Source organism: Pseudophryne corroboree, chromosome 3 (assembly GCF_028390025.1).
Source record: "Pseudophryne corroboree isolate aPseCor3 chromosome 3, aPseCor3.hap2, whole genome shotgun sequence".
Taxonomy (NCBI): Eukaryota; Metazoa; Chordata; class Amphibia; order Anura; family Myobatrachidae; genus Pseudophryne; species Pseudophryne corroboree.
Window position 1 is genome coordinate 94,294,371 of NC_086446.1, and position 20,548 is coordinate 94,314,918.

The following is a 20,548-nucleotide window of genomic DNA, read 5'->3' on the forward strand; positions in this document are numbered from 1 at the left end:
ATTTACTGGCAAAATACAAAATATAATATTGACTAATAATATGTTGTGAACCCCCAGCCAGAGGATACTTTTAGGGAAACTGAGGTAGAATCTGGACCCAATACACAAACCCTAACATACACAGCACGCTAGGAAGAGGAAGATGGATCAAGTGTACAGGAAAATAATTCTCGGGCTACAAATCCAAAAAGAACACAACCCCCTTTCACCTTGAGGAAGTTGTACATTCTGGCCTCACAAGCCCCCAAAAAACCATAGAGGCAACATGTCAAACATGGGTGCTGGGCATCTGGAGAGACATCACTTTCTCTTCTTTTGCCCCGCCTGATGTTGTTCAGGGCTCGGTCTGGGAAGTGACCTTCGAGGGCCCTGCCCAGTGGGATCTTCTTCCTGGGCAGATGGAGGGGAGGAATCAGATGTGGCTGGCTCCCTGCCACTGTGGGCAAGGCAGCCAGCGATGTCCTGGAGCCCTTGCAGAATCAAATTTGCAAATTGTTGGAACGAGGAGGCGAGTTGGTCTTAGCTCTGCCTGATCTCTGCCAGACCTTGGCAGAGTTGAACTACACCTTGCTCCACACTGGTTCTGTGCTCAGTGAGCCAGACAGGTATCTGGCTTACCTCCCAGATCATCCTGTCCTGAAAATCATTCAGGCTCTCACCATACCTGGTAATTTGAGACAGGATGGCCAGGATAGCAGAGGGTTGGGTGGGGGTGCCAGTTGGAATCTGGACCAGTGGAATCTGTGGACCCACACTGGCAGAGACACTAGGTCCCCCCACCTCAGCCTCAGCCAGATAACCCTCCTGTGCTGTGTTATGTTAAAAGCAAATAGAACAGTGGTTTCCAAACTTTTTTGAATCATGGCGCCCTAGAATATCAGAATTTTTTTCATGGCACCCCTAGGCCACAAATTTCTTATTGAGAAATTTAAAAAGAAATATTACATTAAGTAGATTGCGTTTATATGTAATCCTTAGGGTCAGTTGTGTGGTGAGGGATAAGATTTGCTTCTGTTTGGCCACATATTTTATGACTGGCAGCCACCAGCACTGGTTTTGCCTATTATATTGACCATGAATAATTTGAATTGGTCCTGGACCACCAACCCAGGGCACCCCTGCAAGTGTCCCGAGGCATCCCAGGGAGCCACGGAACACAGTTTGGGAACCTCTGAAATAGAAGAATGATTGAAAAAAGGGAAGAAAAAAATCAAAATTAGACTTTTGTAACCACTAAATCAGAATTTTATGAATATGTGTGTAAACTTACCTTGCAAGTCATGTACATTAACTATTTCAGGCAGGTCCGTGTCCGTATGAGACACCCCACCCGCCTCCTCATTGCTCACACAGTCCATCACCAGCTCCTCAATATCTGTGTACTCCACAGTGGCAGCTGAAACTCCCCCTGTTCCCCTCGAGGCATTCCACTCCGCATAGCTCTTGCCCTTCAGGCGGGACTTGAAGTCGGCCCAACTACATATGTGATTAGAATTAGGGGTAAGGAACATAAAAGTTAAGAATACATGTTTTTATTGCTAGTACACGTTATGTATTTGGCTGCTATGGGCAACATTACATATAGCTAAGTTTGTAATAATAATTAGGACAGAAAATGGTGTGTCAATATACACTTACCGTCTTCTAACTTCCTGTGAGGTGCGGACAATTGAGCCAACTTCATTTACAGAATAAGTAATGTCCCTCCAGATGCGATCTTTGGTTGCATGTTTTTACTGCCTCTATTAATTTTTTCCATGGCCTGTGTGACCAGAACTCGTAGCTCCCTCTTAGTGAAGGCGGGCTGCCTTCTACGTTTTTTGGATGTAGACTGTGAGCTATCATCCTGTACCTTCTCACCATCGTCCTCTCCACTTGCTGGTTGTGTACTTAGGGTTTGTGATGGTAGTCCAGAATCGCCATCAGTTTCCCCGGTATCTGTGTCTGGCAGGGGATTCACACCTAACTCCTGTGCATCAGAAGAGGGAGTTTCCACAGTACTGGGTCCTGCTCTTTCATCATCACCAATGGCAGCTTGCAGAATCTGTCTCCACAGCGCTAGTCGCCTAGATGTCAATGCAGACATCTGCTGCTGCACTATATCCAACTCTGCAGCCATCTGCTCACTTGTAGCCATGTTGCTGGTGGCATGTGTGTTGGCACAGCTGTCTTGCGATTTATAGCTGCGTGTGATTTCCAGTAATTCGCACAGGTGTCAATTATGCAAATTTGTCAAGTAATTGCTGTACTGGCTATTTAAACGCCTTGCATGCAGCCTGTGTGTGTAAGTGTATAGTGTGAATTACTATAAGTAGATAGACCACCTTTCCGTCAAAGTGACAGGTACCACATCCCCTTTCTCCTGGGTAACGCCCCCTTTAATATTAAATTATAGTGTTTGATATTGCTTTTATATAAATTTTTATATAAAATTTATAGAGTTCGATATTAAACCGTATTAAAAGATAATGGCTTTAAAAAGAGTGTCCTGTAACACTAGTCGCAGAATGTCACGCAACGCAGCACATCAAATCAAGCGGATGAAAGATGCATAATACACAGTGTTAAAGCCAGGTAGTTTTAGCGGCATTGATAAATATTATGGGTCTGTTAAAAATAAATTTAAAAGATCCAACATAAGAAAGTGGTTACAAGTACAAGACGCATACACATTGCACAAACCGGCAAGAAAAAACTATAAAAGGAACATGATTTGTGTATCGGGTGTAAATCAACAGTGGCAATGCGATTTGGTTTTGCTGATAGATCTGTCAAAATACAACAATGGTGTTAAATACATATTAACAGTCATTGATATATTCAGTAAGAGGGCCTGGGCTGAAAGTCTGACCGCTAAGAACGCCGCAACAGTCGCTAATGCTTTTGAAAAAATATTCCAGCGGGGTGCTGTGCCGATAAAGTTACAAACCGATAACGGTAAAGAGTTTCTAAACAGAAACCTAAAAAAGGTGTTAGAAAAATACGTTATAAATAATTTCACGGCAAAGAATACCTACAGATATATAGACGTTTTACAAGACTTTATACGCAGCTATAATAACACATACCATGGAATGATTAAGTGTGCTCCAAACGATGTGAATGACTCTAATGCATTGAGTGTCTTCAAAACGACCTACGGTGATTACTTTAGAAGTAAGAAAGCCCCCGTTTTTTTAGGAATCAGTGACCACATCCGTATATCTAAATATAAGGACATATTTCAGAAAGGCTACAAACAGAGTTTTTCTGAGGAGATATTTGTTGTACATAGTGTGAACACTAATGGGCTTAAGCTGCTTTATAAGTTGACAGATCTGTACGGTGAAGTTATAACAGGTAGTTTTTACCCCGAAGAGCTTCAAAGCATACCAAAAAACTATAACAGGGTTTACAAAGTGGAAAAGATTTTAAAAAATAAGATGGTCAGAGGCCGAAAATACACGTTAGTCAAGTGGCGCGGGTACCCCGCAAAATTTAACAGTTGGGTCACGGCATCGGTGATAAAAGACATATAAAGCTCATCACTATCTAAACAAGATGAGCGATGGATGACAAGTCATTCTAAATAACCTTACCCAGCAATGCCTCGGCGGTTTACTTTCCCGCAAAATAAGATTTCTAACTATTTGATAAAATTGGCTAAACTGATAGACTTAAATGGTGAATGGGAAGAAGCACTTACTGAGATACAATATCCGCACACGTGGAATACATTGGATTTACAATATAGTAGACTGCAATTATCATGGGATGGAACGGCGGATTAGCCGGTGGCGAGAGTCGCAAGTTTGTGCATTAAACCGGGTTTTTATAAAACAATCGAAGCATTACTGAACGTAATCAACGCTGAAATTGTACAACAGAAACTGGACATTGGATTAAGACTAACGTACGATCCATTTGCACGTGTTGTAACATGCGACAGTAAGCTGTTGTATCAAATCCACGCCGGTTCTAAGCTGACATGGATACTGGGTTTACAACCTAAAACTAAGATTTCTAAACCATGCGCTGACATCAAAGGCGGCCAATATACGATGTATGTGTACACAGACATTATCGAACACCAGCGGGTCGGGGATAGCTATGTACCGCTACTTCGCACTGTTGAAATGAAGGGTTATAACAATGAGGTGGTCACAATACGATACGAGACGCCCGATTACGTACCATTGTGCAAAACACATTTTGACACGATAGCCATAGAGATAAAGAACGACCAGAATGAGAACATGGCATTTAAGTTTGGGAAAGCGATCATGAAGCTACACTTCAGACGCCGCAAAACTGGAATTTTATTAACTAAGCAGAATGGTCGCTGTTAAAAAATTATGGTGGTCCGGGTCTCTACGCACAATATTATAAATCTCAAGCCGGTAATGGATTACCAGGTTTTCACGGCAGCGCGTACATGTGCGGCTGCGGTTTAGGTGTTATTTTTCGAAGTCTTTTCAGAAAAGCTGTTCCTCTTTTCCGGAGAGGTTTAGAGTGCTAAAACGCATATGAATACTGCGGCACGTAATATAGTGAAAGATGTTATCGGACAAGCCACAACGGCCGTGGTGAATAAGATACACGATGCGAACCAAGCAAAACAAGATGGTTCAGGACTAATATATACAAGAAAAGGCGTGTCTAAAAGAAAGCGGAAGCGTATGATAGCGCTTCCGCCTTGGGACATACCCTTTTTAAATAAAAACCAGAGACGACGCAACACAAAGAAGAGAAAGCCGAAGCGCTCCGTTGATGATATTTTTTAAACATGTCTTTCATACACCACGAGTCCGTCGAATGTGCAAAAACAGAGCTGGATCTTTTTGACGTGCCCCCGGCACAAACTAGCATAGAGAAAAGTCTATACATCGAAGTTCAACCTTTAGCGGCGTTATCCGACACAGCTTTACTTGAATTTTATATAGCAGCCAGCGGTGAACACTACTACGATCTGAACAACACGCTGTTGTACGTGACTTGCAAGATCATACGAACCGATAACACACCGATACCGCAAGGTGCACGGGTCGCACTTATTAATTACCCCATAACGACTTTATTCAACCAAGTGGATGTAACTTTGGGCGACAGGCTCATATCACAATCCAACAATCTTTACGCATATCGCGCGTACATTGAGACTATATTGAATTACAGCTCGGATGCTTTGTCAACAAAGCACACAACAGGATTATTTTACAACATATTATTTAACAACACATTTAACAACACGGCGCTGGACGGCCCGAATACGGGTTTCAAAAAACGAGCAGGCGCAACAGAGCAGAGTCGCACGGTTGAATTGCTAGGACCGCTACACTGCGACCTTTTCCATCAACATAAACTAATTTTAAACGCCGTTGATTTTAAGATTAAACTAACCAGAAACAAAGACGCATTCTGCTTAATGTCGTCTGAAGCGGATGCCTTTAAAATACAGATCACAGCTGCGTCCCTGTTCGTGAAAAGAGTTCAGGTCTCACCGGCCGTGCGGATTGGGAACGCGCAGGCCCTGTTAAATGGTAACGCGAAATACGCGACTGACCGCGTTGGGATGAAAATCTACAGCGTATTAGTAGGCAGTAGAGTATTTAATCTAGAAAATCTATTTTTAGGTCAAGTGCCGAAAACAGTTATAGCCTGCTTTGTGGATAACGAATTATTTTCGCGTGTTACGTACAATGCTGTATTGTTTGTGTAACTTGTAATCAACATTCTGTTTGATGCGTTTTATGTACAACGTATCATATCTATGATGTTTTCTAATAAACAATGTTGTTTATTAAACTTTATATTGCGTGCTTGAAATTTCTTCCGTTTACAGCAATAGAAACAAAGAACAAAATGTTGTTTTATAAATCATAAGCATATTTTATTGATATATATAACACGGTAAAGACACACATTTAAAACATTACATAAAATATTATTGACATAAGTTAAATATTGTGGGGCAAAATGCCAATACAAAAAAAAGTGTATAAAAATAATATAAATTAGTTATATGTTATAGTTTCAGCCACTGTGAATCCTGAAATAGATTTACGGATCTTTTCCTAGGCAGTAAGTACCCGTGCGGCGTTGTTAACCCTGGGGGACTTAAAACATTTATTCGACTTTTGTTAAGGGTTTGTAGCAACATGGGCGATGTCACAGCGCCATCAGAGTCGTCCTGCTTCTCGGCTTTTAAGCGATCTAGGCACATTCTATTTGCCGCATTGCCTATGACGGTTGAGGGAATATTTAATTCAGACATAGCCCGCATAAATTCAGGCCAGCCGTTCTGTATATTACGGCTTGACACACCGTGGCTTTGCGTGATGCTTCTTATTAAATCTAACATGTTGGAACCTGGTACAGCGCTGCCTTTGTACAGAAACTCCCCTTTACTGTTCCAGTCTGTGATGTGTTTAGAGCATGTGATTTTACTCAATAGTATTTCACAGTTTTTTTTATACCGGGCATTAACACCGCTCAAAAGCTCATGATAAACAGCATCGGGCGCAACAGGTTGTGTCGTGTTATTTGATTCATCAACAGATTTTGCAACGGGGAATAAAGAGCTAAAGTTGACATTTCACTATCAGCCTGTTTACTCAACACCAGATATCTCTGCTACAACGTTGTATAGCGCTTTGCTTTTTCATATTCTGATAAATCGTTATTCTGTAGTATTTTCACGATCTCTACATCTAGACCGTGCGTTGCTGTTTTATGTATGTCGTCGCTGTTTGGCTTGTTATGTAAATGGTGTATCTGATTCTGAGGCACCAGATACATTTTCTCAGCGTACTCCATCAGCGATTAGACAATAGTCCTGTAATTACCGGTATAACAAAACCAAGCAGCGAACCGATAAAACCACCCTACTGTTTAACCAACCTCTTCTTTTTTCTAATGGCACATTTCTTATTACAAAGGGATTTTATAAACTCTCGCTTCTTTTTAAGGTAGTTCAACTGTCGTTGAGACAGCGGTATTTTACCTTTAAGCGTGTTGAGCGCTATCTCACAAATAGCCGTGACTAAATCGTTTGAAGCGTTGGATAAAATAGCGTTTCTTTGGGTTGGTGTTGCGTTAATTAACGTTTTTAAAAGCGCCCAATTGCATCTTAACTGTCCCGACATGTTCACCGTTGTTAGAATGACAACGAATGACTAAAGGTTGTACGGTTCTAGCTTTATAGAACTGCGCTTCTTAATGACAAAAGCGACAGGTGTGTTTGGTGGGAATAAACCGCTTTGTAAATGATAATCGTCAAGAGCATTATTTCTTAAATCAACCAGTAAATACCCATAAGGGGCTGCCGTCGCGGATTCATAGGATTCGAGAAAAAAACTATATTTTGATGGGTACATTTGTCTAGCCAGAATGCCCACCTGCATTTTATCCCTGGGGTTTTTGAAAATGACCATATATTTTGTGTTTAAATGTATAGTCCTGCTCTTTTTACCTTGACAAAATATGTTTTGGACAAGGTACAGGATACTGAGATTACGATGGTGTACATACTTTGTGAAAGCTTTCTCAACCTCAGAATTATTACTTGCTGCGTCCATCAGATCATCAATCACTGTTAAATTAATTTTATCAGGGGGAAAAAGTTGATCATCACTAAAAGACTCTGGTAAACCCTCTATAAAACGCGTACCGGGGTAATCACGCAGAAGTTGGTCGTATATAGGCTGCAAACAGGTGTAAAACCAAACAACATTATCAGGTAAAAAATAACTTTTACCTGAAATGGACGGACCCGCTAAAATACATAAGAAAGGGTGCTGAAATCTGGTGTCCATCTTAATAGCCGAACGGTAGTGTTGTGAAGTTGTCCGTAAGTGACCGTTTAGTATAAACACACCTTTGCGTCTCTGCAAATTACGCGTCTCTATCTGCCAGCACTTTTTCACATGTACTATACCGGGTTGACGGATCACAACCTTTTTCTGGTCGTCGCCTTTGGGGTTTAAAGGATAATCTAAGACCAGTTCTTTCAGGCTGTCAAAGTTAATGTGCTGCGCATTATCAACATTGAGCGTTATACCTTTAACTTTTAAACAGGTCTTTCCATTGCTTAGTCGATAGCCATATGACTTGGGACCGGCTGAGACAAATTCTGTTATATGGGTGCCTGTGGGTAGTTTGCTAGTCAACTCGCCTAAATAATCACCCAATGGTGGGCTCCAGTCACTGGGTCTACTGACAAAAATTACAGAATCTGTGTCGTGATAAAGACATATATCTTGTAATCTATACAGTAGTTTGTATAGTTCAACACGTGCATAAGCAGTTGTAAAGATGGCTATAGTTACATTTGAAATTGCGCCCCTGGTGTAATGGTCTTTGGCATACTTCCAATTTACCATAACGGTATCATCGTCAACAAAGTCCAAAGCAGACACATCATAGTATGGTAAGAACGCGTATTTAAAAAGTTTGTCGGGATCGGTCACTAGACACGTATTGGGCATGTTGCTACATTGGCCAAATTTGCCCCATAAGGAATTTAAAAACAATTTTTAAATTTGTCTTTTGGCGGGGTTGATTTCTATGTGATCGAGATGTAAAGACACGCCTTCGTTTTTTTGATAGGCGTCTATATACTCTTGGCGTTTCACGGCGTCTGTACACCATTCTGGATAACCAGAGGCCTCTTGTTTATCCCTGAGGTGCGTTTTAATGTAACCTGAAAACAATTTGTCAGATCTCTCATCAAAATGCCACACCTCATAGATTTTACACACCCTGTACCCCATTTCTACAGCCAAGTTTAGTTCCACGGTACACCATGTACCGATGAGTGCCCGTTTTTCTGAATCATGAACGCACGGCTCAGTCTGTCTAGACTCGGCACATGTGCGACATAATGGAAACATTAACTTGCCACCCATTTTAACCGGCAGAACCGGAAAGAATAGCCCACGAGGCGGGTAAACTTGGCAAAACCGAAATACTTTGACATCACCAAAATCCTTATAAATGATTCGCGGGTGCTGTATAGGATACGTTTTGGTTTTGTTAACAAAAGGGCATAGGCTGGTAAAGTCAAAATAGTGAATTTTTTCATCACAACCTGTTTTGTGATACAGCTTTATGGTGTTTGTGCGTCCGCCATAAACAGCATGACGTGGCTCCAAGGGTTCTGGTAATTCTTTACCCTTCAGATTTCACGTATCTGAAATCCACATCTTTTAAGGTAGTGCAACTTTACCTGCGTCTTGTGGTGCAATTGACCGTAGGTCGTTTTAGTCAGTATGTTTTTATCATCGGCGTTGTAACAAGCACCACAGCCGTGATAAAAACAACCTTGGAATTCAAAAGCTGTGGGTGCGCCGTCAATCACGGCGTAACCATCCAGGCAGTATTTACCAACTTTCTTCTCGCCCACTTGTAAAGCGTGTCTTATACTCACACCTTCTTTGTGCTCTATGTACATTAACCACTGTATGGCAGGCGATGAATTACGCTTCTGAGTCTTGTGATAGTTATGACCCGGTTCAAGGGCCATTGTCTTTACCTGTAAAAATTTACAACGGTACATCGCCATGCAGACGGATGCCAACTAATTGAAAAGCCTCGATGTGACGTTTAACCACAACCTTTTTTTCCCCCTTTGTTATTAGAAACTCCTGTTCTGTCATGGCTATAATAGCCGATCTGAAAGCATCACAAGCTTTTTGTAATATTTTCATTTCGTCTTTACAATATCGTACGAGTTCTTTTTGAAAGTTAAACAGTTTGTGTACACACTGTTTATACCAAGCTGTAAACTCAGATAATTCCTCAGGCATCATGTATTGTGGACCAAAATACTCTATTGACGGCATAGCCCCTTTGTAATTTTGGTTATCAGCTGTGTTAAAAAAATGTGGGAAATCACCTTTGGTACCGTCAAACCCCATCGCCTTTGGTAACTTGCTAAGCCGCATGGGTAAAAAATATAAGGAGTCGATAAATATTATCTTCAAATCTTTTACCGTGATGCACATTATGTTGCCGCCTCTAGATAATAATTCCATCTTTAATTTCTCCTTAATCAGCTGGCGCAGCACAAAATACGCATCATAACGACCTGCATTATGGGCTACGAATGTGTAATGCGTAATGCTCAAATTTTGGTTTCATGAACGTGTTTACAAAATCTTCAATACACGCAACACCCTTAAACTCCCAGTCTTTCTCCCCCATTAATGTTAGAGCATAATAGTAGTTTGGTATATGCACCCCCGTCTCCTGCATACACTCAAAATCATAAAAGATGTATTTCTTTGTGGGTTCTTCCAGCTTGATGGTTTGTATATAACACAAATGGTTCGAAAACCCATCAACGGCAACCTTACAGGTGGGACACTATAGGCCTCGGCAGTTATGGTCTGTTCGCCGGTAGAGACAACACCTGTCACAATATACATGTTCAAGACAGGATATTTTGTGATCAAAAGCTAAAGCTTTGTATAGCTCTAAACATTCGTTTGATCGACAAAATACCCTACACACCGAACACCTTAACGCAGTCACACCATCGTCAATACAATCCGGTCTGTGACGAGCCTTACAAAAGAAAAGACAATCGTGATTATTTCTATGATGGTAAGTGCTATGACAACGGCTGCAATAATATCGGTCACCAAGAAACGCTTTGATATCGAGTATCCCATAAAAGTGACAATTGTGATATAGCACAAACAGCGTGTCTTTGTAACGGCTGTCCGTGCAGTAATATCTCCAATCCCCTTGATTGTAATAGAGGAGCTTGATCGTAACATTTAAGTAATTTTCAAAAAATGCAACATCGCTAAAGCTGACCGCTTTATCAATCGGCAGATTCAAAGCTTTATGTAGTTGGATCGATCTCTCCTGTATTACATGGTCATTGGCGTTGTTACCTTTATCCAGAGGTTTACAGACGCTAGCGGCCAAACACAGGTTATTACCGATATTTCTGAAATCATACAGGTATCTTTTACGCTTGTCAATGATGAAACTATATGGTAAGCAGTGTGAACTTCTACCTGTGAAACCCCCGCTAGCCTGTTTCTAAAAATACTGATCACAAACTTTAAACTAGTGGATAATAAGAAATCAGCGTCAATTTGAAGCGCGTTTGTAATCTGGTTAAAAAAAACTGGCAACGTCTAATATTTCTTGCGGCTTTCGATGCGAATAGATGGATTTGTGTAACCCATCCCCCTCCAATCTAAGCTGAACGCGGTCTGCAGGATCCACTCGCGCAAGGACGCCATCGAGCATTGCCTGTATAGCAGTATGAACGGCTCGAATTCCCTCTACAAATGATGTAACCCTGTCCAAATTAACAAACCGATAGTAGTTGTGGTACTCAAAGGCTCTGAAATTTCATCGTTGTCGTTCATAACTGTTAATCGCTTCTAAGTATACATGGTGCCGACCTTCATCATTACCAGGTGACTCAACCCTGCGTGCCTCATTATATATGGGGCTTGCAATGCGCTCAATATTGTCAGGCTGTAATTCGTCAATCGGTAATGCTTGGGGTGGTGATTGTTCTAAATCTACATGCCTCGCGCTCTGCTCCCCACCTACCATACGTTCCCGAGGTGGTGAATGTTCAAATTCTGCAAACTCCGCCCTCTGCCCACCGCCTACCACCTGTTCCCTGTGTGTGCCGCTTGCGCTTTCTCAATCTGGTTAATGTTGTTACAGCCTGTTTCACCTTTGCACGTCGGAATAACAGTGAGATTTTGTATGTTACACAAGGTTTAATTCGTGAGTTTTTTTTACAGGCATTTAAATTTAAAACACGTTTCAAACCATTGCCTAACATGCCTAGTCACGGTTCAGTTTCAATTATTTCTGCAAAATGATGTATGTTGGCTTTAATAAATTCAGTTGTCTTAAATGACCGATCTATGTATTTTGACATGACATTCATATACGTCTCAACAACTTCTTTAACAATGTCTTGTTTACATTTACCACCGTGGCTCACACCTTTAATGTGTTTTTACAAATACCCAGCTTTTACGCCCATGTTTATTATTTATTTATTTTATTTATTAACAGTTTCTTATATAGCGCAGCAAATTCCGTTGCGCTTTACAATTTGAAATAACAATAACAAACTGGGTGATAACAGTCATAGAGGTAGGAAGGCCCTGCTCGCAAGCTTACAATCTATAGGGAAATAGGCATATGTACACAAGGAAAGGTGCTATCTATTGCATAGAATGAGAAGACATGTGAGGATATGTGTGGACTGTACAGAGTGGATGTAATTTGATAGGAAGGTTTATGAAAGTTATGTGGGCGGTTCAGGAATTTGATACGCTTGCCTAAAGAGGTGAGTTTTGTGGGAACGCTTGAAGGTTTGGAGACTAGAGGAGAGTCTTATTGTGCGTGGTAGGGCATTCCACAGGGTGGGTGCAGCCCGATGAAAGTCCTGCAGTCGTGAGTGGGAGCGAGTAATGAGTGTGGATGAGAGACGCAGGTCTTGTGAAGAGCGCAGAGGTCGGGTTGGGAGATATTTTGTGATAAGCGAAGTGATGTACATTGGTGTAGTTTGGTTAATGGCCTTGTGTGTGAGTAAAAGTATTTTATATTGAATGCGGTAGAGTACAGGTAACCAATGGAGGGACTGACAGAGTGGATCTGCAGACGATGAACGTCTAGCGAGGAAGATAAGCCTCGCCGCTGTATTCAGAATGGATTGTAGTGGTGAGAGTCTTGTTTTGGGAAGACCAGTTAGGAGACTATTGCAATAATCAATGCGGGAGATAATGAGAGCGTGGATTAGAGTTTTAGCAGTGTCTTGTGTAAGGTATGGTCGTATTTTGGATATGTTTTTTAGATGCATGTAACATGATCTTGAGACAGATTGAATGTGGGGAACAAAGGACAGATGAGAGTCAAGGATGACACCTAGGCAGCGAGCTTGTGGGGTAGGTTAGGTAGATAGTAGAGTTTTCAACAGTGATAGAGATATCAGGTTGGTACCTACTATTGGCCGGTGGAAATATAATTAACTCTGTCTTTGAAATATTAAGTTTGAGGTGGCGAGATGTCATCCAGGATGAGATGGCAGAAAGGCATTCAGTGACACGGTCCAGTACAGATAGGGACAAGTCAGGGGAGGATAGGTAGATTTGAATATCATCTGCGTACAGATGATACTGAAAACCAAAAGAGCTGATTAGTTTACCAAGAGATGAGGTATAGATAGAGAAAAGCAGAGGACCCAAGACTGAGCCTTGCGGTACTCCAACTGAAAGAGGTAGCGAAGAGGAGGTAGATTCAGAGAAGCGAACATTGAAGGAGCGATTAGATAGGTACGATAGGAACCAAGAAAGGGCTGTGTCTTTAAGACCTAGGGATTGTAGTGTCTGTATGAGAAGAGAGTGGTCTACAGTGTCAAATGCAGCAGATAGATCTAGAAGAATAAGTAGTGAGTAGTGGCCTTTAGACTTCGTAGTGACCAAATCATTAACCACTTTAGTCAGTGCCGTCTCTGTGGAATGTTGGGAACGGAAGCCTAACTGAAGTGGGTCCAACAAAGTGTATGAGTTAAGAAAGTGTGTGAGTCGAGTGTAGGCAAGTCTCTCAAGTAGCTTAGAGAGACAAGGGAGCTGAGAGATAGGGCGGTAGTTTGAGAGAGCATTAGGGTCAGAATTTTGTTTTTTTTAAATGGGAGTAATCACTGCATGCTTGAAGAGTGAAGGAAAAATACCAGTAGAGAGAGAGATTACAGATGTTAGTTAAGGTAGGGATGAGCACCAGAGACAGAGCTTTACTTATTTGTGAGGGTAAAGGATCAAGAGGAGAGGTAGTAGAGAAGCAGGATGAGAAGAGTGATGATACTTCATCTTCATTTGTGGGATCAAATGAAGAAAGAGTGCCAGAGGGTTCAGGTACAGAACGGAGCAGGTCACTGGCTGCCGAAGAGCATACCATTTCATCTCGGATCTTATCAATCTTCTCCTTGAAGTAGGAAGCAAGATCCTGTGCCTTGATAGTGGCTGGTGGGGTAGGTGCGGGAGGATTCAGAAGTGATTTAAATGTATTAAAGAGTCGTTTGGGGTTAGAGGCTTGAGCAGAGATAAGAGTTTGGAAATATCAACATCTTCCCGTATCTTACCCAACAACGCGTAAAATTGTATTTCAGCATTTTGGCCTACTTGTTCTGTATTTTGACTTTCATCAATTATGTTGGGCGCTATCCTGTGCACAGATGCGTGTACCCCGGCGTCTGTTGTATAAATATTGGGCATTGATGTTACCCAATCAACCATTGTAGTATTACCAGGAATTCCTGCAACAGCTGATAGCACTTCATCAGAACTATTCTGCTGTTCTTGCGTCGACTCTACACAGGGTGTAATAAATTCTTGCGTTTTTATGTCATCAATATTTGATAACAAATGATTACCAGCTATGTGTCTTGTTTCTGTTTCAGAGCAATCCTGTGTATCAGGAATTGTAATTACAGCGGATTGCGACTATTGCTTAACATTACTTCTTGAGAGGCACGATGTCTTTGTATTAACAGCGACATCCTGGTCTGCAGTGTCAAATGATGTGTGTTTTGATGTTACAGCACCATCGTTACTTACGCTTGATACAGTTTGTAACGCGATCCTTCTTTGCGGCGTATCATTTTCGGAATACAACAATTTTCTTTTAAAATCGGTAAATGCTGAATTATGACTTCTCTAATTTGTTCTTGGTCGAGCCGGCCTGCGTTTGTTCGGGTTGATACAGCCGTGATGCATCCCCATAACAGATGGCCTAGCATTCTCCTTTAGGCGGTTATGTACGATCGACAGCTTTGCGAATTGATGGTTCACCGTTTCAGCGGCGGTTGTGCGTTTTGTTGTTTTCCTGCTAGTACTAGGCCTGTGCATTTGCGCGACTGTATCACGACCTACTGGTATCGTTGGATCATATCATCTTGCTACAGCATCATCTGTAATACATATATTATAAAATAAATATAAACACTGATGCACGTAAATCAGCATTTAAATCACTGCATAACAATATACCATATAACAGTGTTTGATTACACACCTGCTTTATATTCGAATGTTTGAGCCCGGCCCCCTGTCGAGTTGGGAAAAAACGGTCGCTCATCAATCGCATTGCCGGTCTGTATAGCAGTGTTGTGACAATATTCAGGTTGGTTCAATATGTCCAGCAGAATACTGTCAGCCGTCGCATCATCCATTTTTGTGGATTCTTTAGCCGGTGAAAAAATGAAAAATAATTATTACATACGGTATAAAACTAGAATAACATGAAAAAGAGTTGTATTTTTGAGAATATAAAGTGTGTACAGGTGACAACAAATCAGCACAACGATACAAGGTTTATTTTTAATTCTTTAGCCAGTGAAAAAAAAATTATTACAGGCGTTTTGCATCATTTATTTTTAATTTATTTTAAAATATAAATCCTTTTAATTATTATTATTATTATTATTATTATTATAAGCTATTACATGTTACTCACAGGCATGCGCCAATTCCAAAATGTTAGTGAAATCTGGTATGATGTTGTAATCTGAACCAAACGGACTTCCTCCAACATCATCGAAATTCTCTGTGTTTGCGACATCTGTCGTTTAATTGTGAGAAATAAAAATTGTAATTAATTACTTATCAACTTTGTATCCAGCCTGTTGTACGCTCATACTATTTAAACTTTTAAAAATAAGTAAAAATGAACAAATTGTAGACCTTGGCTATAAGTTCATGCTATTTAAACTTTTAAAAATAAATAAAAACGTGTCAATAGTATTTATAGACTTAGCTTACCATGGTTCATTTGATAACTTGGTAAAACATCATATTCGGATCCCGATGTGCACATGTCGTTATCTTTGTTTGATGTTCTGCATTGTCTGTCGCTGAACCAATAATGAAAATGAGATTTGATTAATACCAGTGTTCTTTTAATCTACGCACACATTAAATGTGTCTGCTTTAAAATAAAACATTTGTATAATATGAGACAGCCTATAACATCTGTCTTCAAACGATTTACATGAAATAATACAGCATGGGCGCATTTTGGAAATGCATTTAAATATATATATATATATATATATAACGTTGATATAGTCCCCTGGGTGTAGCTATGTACATCCAATCACCCTCCAGGGACCAGGCGGCACTCCACGGATTTTTGAAAAATAGCTTTTATAAATTCAGCAAAAAGTTCAATACTTAGTGCAAAACAAACCGACGTTTCAACGCCTCACAGGCGTTTTTTTCAAGGTGCACAGTGCAAACAAAATAAAGAAAAACAACAAACAACAAGACCCACAAGTGTACTCACCTAAATAGGCACCCGTGTATGATCTCCCCTCGTCCAGCTTCCGGACGCCAGCGGCGAGCCGCATCCGCGCTCCGGGGCTGGGCCAGCGGCGCCCGTCAATGACGTCATTCCGTTGCCAAGCAACCAGACGCGATGCGTACTACCACCGCCGCTCCAGGAAGCTAAACAGAGGGAGAAGACAATTACACTCTCATTGATTAGAAAAGTGCATAAGTGTTAAGAACCAATTAAAACCATTAAAATCAAGAGACACAGGAGAATGTATATTAGGCATGCAGCAATGAGATAGACACTATAAGAACCATTAGAAGACCTTAAAAGATATTAGTCCTCATCACCATAAAAGATAATAAAACCAGACACCATCACCATCAGAGGTACAAACAGACACCAAGGCTAGAATATTCACAAGATATATTGTGGATGGAAAAATCACAGTATGTATATAAGATGAAGAAAATATATCTAAACATATCTATCAAGGTCCACTAAAAGATCAGTAAAATATTATTCATAAAAAAACATTCCATGGCATTTGCTCATTGAGACCGTGTGGAGTTAATGATTTTAGAACAAAGATCCATCTGGCTTCTTTTTGTGCCAGTACTTTTGCTCTATCCCCCCCACGTGTCAATGCCGGTACATGGTCCAGAATTTTATATTTTAAATCAGACAATTTATGATTCGCCATTTTAAAATGGCGAGCAACAGGTTGGTCACTTTTCTTCCCTTCAAGCGCCCCCCTAATCGCTGAGCGATGTAAGGCCATACGCTCCCTAAATGTTCTTATAGTCTGACCTACATAAACAAGCCCACATGGACAAAAAATAACATAGATCACAAATTGAGTTGTGCAGGTCACATAGTGTTGTATCCGATGGGGTCGTAGGGTAACAGGATGTACAAAAGTGGGCCCTGATTCCATATAGCAGCAAGTCTCACACGATAGACATTTAAAGCACCCTTTGGTATTAATAGATGTTCGTTTAGGGGTCACATCAGTCTTTACCAGCAGATCCCGAAGGTTCCGTCCCCTCTTATAGCTTGGCATAACAGTCTTATTCTTAAAGCACGGTAAATCCCTATCCGATGTGACAATAGGCCACAGGGCCTTAGTTGCTCTAGGGAGCACCCCGCTGGCAGTGGTGTATTCAGTCACAAACGGGATCTTATTGGACGTTTGTTTAGTACATGGATTCAGCAATTGATCCCTAGGGATACCCATCACTTCATTTTTAAGCTTAATCAGATTCTTTCTATCATATCCTCGTACCAAGAATTTCTGTACTACCTCGTCTAAGGCCGGCTCCAATTTAGATCTATCGTTGGTAATACGTGCTGCTCTTATAAGTTGTGATTTAGGGAGGCCCCTTTTTAAAGCGGGTGGATGGAAACTGTTATGTATTAACAGAGTATTTCGGTCTGTTGGTTTGTAAAATACTCCCGTAGTGATACCATTGTGTCCCTTCTCAATCACCACATCCAAGTAATTAATACTATTGGAGCTAAGACAAGCTGTTAGTTTGACTGGTGTGTCACTCTCGTTAATGGACTCAATTAGGGACTCCAATGTGTCTTGCGTCCCTCCCCAGAATAGGATCAAATCATCGATGTAGCGTCGATATAGAATAATATTCGATGTTATCACAGGAGAGGAAAAAAAGAAAGACTGTTCTTGTGAAAACATATATACATTGGCATACATAGGGGCCACATGAGAGTGTAATTGTCTTCTCCCTCTGTTTAGCTTCCTGGAGCGGCGGTGGTAGTACGCATCGCGTCTGGTTGCTTGGCAACGGAATGACGTCATTGACGGGCGCCGCTGGCCCAGCCCCGGAGCGCGGATGCGGCTCGCCGCTGGCGTCCGGAAGCTGGACGAGGGGAGATCATACACGGGTGCCTATTTAGGTGAGTACACTTGTGGGTCTTGTTGTTTGTTGTTTTTCTTTATTTTGTTTGCACTGTGCACCTTGAAAAAAACGCCTGTGAGGCGTTGAAACGTCGGTTTGTTTTGCACTATGTATTGAACTTTTTGCTGAATTTATAAAAGCTATTTTTCAAAAATCCGTGGAGTGCCGCCTGGTCCCTGGAGGGTGATTGGATGTACATAGCTACACCCAGGGGACTATATCAACGTTATTCCCTGCATTGGAAGGCACCCCGGTAATTGACTATACTGAGAGTGCCGGCTACTTTACTTCTTGTTATGTATCGGACTTTTCTGCAATAGAAGTCCATAGAAGTGTGGCACCTTATTCATTCGTTGGATTGATGATTTAATTGCTCAGTATTTCTGTATCAACAATAACAAACACTTTACCACGAGGAGAATGACGTCTAACAACACTGGGGCGATCCCCAAATATGCTATGACCTTGGATGTTACAGCAGCAATGAACGACACCTTTTGTTACACAGAGGCACAAGCAGCTGAGATTTTATTCAATGATGATCTACTTAGTGGAAAGGCTAGTGTCACTACAGATGAAGTATACCACAATTTGCTCAGATTAAAAAAGAAAGAGATCGACTATCTGTTACATGGGACATCGTTATCAGATTACTATAGAGCAAAGAGAATACCAAGGGGGTTCCGTATCAGGAACATCCCCACGATTGGACGGAACAATCCGGAGTTATGCTATCGGTGGATTTCTATTTTAAACAAATGCAGTATGGACTTGATTTTACTGGTCACTGAAGAAGCTGGAAAAGAATTAAAAAAATACCGCACTAAAATTGCATCTGTCACTTTGGAAAATAAAGAGATGTTGGATGATGTTAAGTTTCTTCCGACATGGGAGAAATTAGAGATACAGGTCAACAAATATAAACAGGATCTTATTAACTTTAAAAAGGCCAAACTCCATACAGTCAATATGGATTATGAAGATCACAGAGTCTATCGGAGGCTCCAAGGTATGGAAGCAGACCCTCCGCGACATATCAGGAAACGACCAACCTGGAGAGACAGACGGGGTAGATTTCAAAAAAATCCTAATTCTTCAAACAGTGATAGTGATTTCTACGTGAACGACTCTGATGAACCACGAACCCCTGGTTCAGCCCCTTTAGGGGTTACAACACGGGCCTGGCTGGACAGCCCAGGATCAAGCAAACAAGACGCGGAGGTCAAAACGAAAGGCTCTGGAAGGCCTCCTATAAATCAAAAGGAAAAGAAGAAGAATTGATCTTCAATTTGTCTGACAGGACACTGTCTGAAACTGAGGTGCAAGTTCTAAATAAGGGACTGTCTTTTATTCCCACCAACCAGCATGATCAATTTAAGTGGCAGGTGGATGAATATAAATTTATGAGAAATCTTCGATTAAAAGAATATTTCCAACATAAACCTGAAATATCTATCACTGGGCCTAGTCCAGTTAAGAGAAAATCGAAATTTGATCCCACCTCTACTAACCCGGCATTAAAAACCTTTTCTAGACTTCTTGACGATTCTGTGACGAAATATGCGGCAGCACAACCCAAAGTTTACAAGAATATCACTGAGCAAGAAATTCAAGCCATTAGGGATTTACAATCCTATTCAGATATAACGATCCGCCCGGCTGACAAGGGCGGAGCTATTGTAATCCAAAACAAGGCTGAATATATTGCTGAGATCGATAAACAGTTATCAGATGCTGTGACATATAAAAAACTGCATAGCAATCCCACTGACCGATATAAGAAACAATTGGATACCATGTTGATGACAGCTGAAAAGAATGGTCTCATTGACACACACCTGAGAACTGCACTAACACAGGCGGCTCCGGTCACTCCTGTGTTATATACTTTACCGAAAGTGCATAAAGATCCTGTATCACCCCCAGGTAGGCCGATTATTTCGGCCAGAGGATCATTAACTCAACCAGTTTCACAATATTTGGATAGATTATTGAAACCATTGGTTATGTCACAGGACACTTTCTTAAAAGACACCACACATTTACTTAATTTATTGGATGGGTTGACACATGTACCAGCAGATATGATTATGTGCACTATGGACGTAAAAAGTCTTTACACTATTATTCCACATGAAGCAGGGCTAAGGGCAGTTAAAGATTTTCTGTATATCAATCATTTTGATCAAATGGACATTCCTCTATTTATACAACTTTTGGAATTTATTTTGACTCACAATTATTTTATTCACAATGGGGATTATTATTTACAGCTCACTGGGTGTGCGATGGGGTCACCAGTGGCCCCTATGTATGCCAATGTATATATGTTT